At 41.7% G+C, this 744-nt stretch overlaps 1 non-coding gene across 1 annotated transcript; it reads left to right on the top strand.

Annotated features, from left to right (window-relative positions):
• The first annotated feature begins 357 nt into the window (after positions 1-357).
• On the top strand, positions 358-465 carry LOC148565620 (small nucleolar RNA R71). Its single transcript, XR_015884649.1, has one exon. It is a non-coding gene; the product is annotated as a small nucleolar RNA R71 (small nucleolar RNA).
• Positions 466-744: the final 279 nt, after the last annotated feature.

The following is a 744-nucleotide window of genomic DNA, read 5'->3' as shown; positions in this document are numbered from 1 at the left end:
GTTCTCAGGATCATAAGCTTCTTCTTCAGAAGATGCTTCTTTAGTACTGTTGGATGCAGCTTGCAATCCAATCAGACTCTGAGAAATCATATTGAATTGCTGAGTCAATATTTTGTTCTGAGCCAATATGGCATTCAGAGCATCAATTTCAAGAACTCCCTTCTTCTGAGGCGTCCCATTATTCACAGGATTCCTCTCAGAGGTGTACATGAACTGGTTATTTGTAACCATTTCAATGAGTTCCTGAGCTTCTGTAGGCATCTTCAAGTGAAGAGATCCACCAACAGAATGGTCTAATGACATCTTGGATAACTCTGATAGACCATCATAGAATATACATATGATGCTCCATTCTGGAAGCATGTCAGAAGGACACCTTCTGATCAATTGCTTGTATCTTTCCCAAGCTTCATAGAGGGATTCACCTTCCTTCTGTCTGAAGGTTTGGACTTCCACTCTAAGCTTGCTCATCTTTTGAGGTGGAAAGAATTTGGCCAGAAAGGCACTGACCAGCTTTTCCCAGGAGTTCAGGCTTTCCTTAGGTTGTGAGTCTAACCACATCCTAACTTTGTCTCTTACAGCAAAGGGGAAAAGCAGTAGCCTGTAGACCTCGGGATCAACTCCATTGGTCTTAACAGTGTCACAGATTTGCAAGAATTCAGCCAAAAACTGATGAGGATCTTCCAATGGAAGTCCATGAAACTTGCAATTCTGTTGCATCAGAGAAACTAATTGAGGTTTAAG

Source organism: Arachis ipaensis, chromosome B5 (assembly GCF_059453495.1).
Source record: "Arachis ipaensis isolate K30076 ecotype BB chromosome B5, ASM5945349v1, whole genome shotgun sequence".
In the NCBI taxonomy this organism is placed as follows: Eukaryota; Viridiplantae; Streptophyta; class Magnoliopsida; order Fabales; family Fabaceae; genus Arachis; species Arachis ipaensis.
The sequence above is the reverse complement of the archived record's forward strand: the minus strand, read 5'-3'. Positions and strand labels throughout refer to the sequence as shown.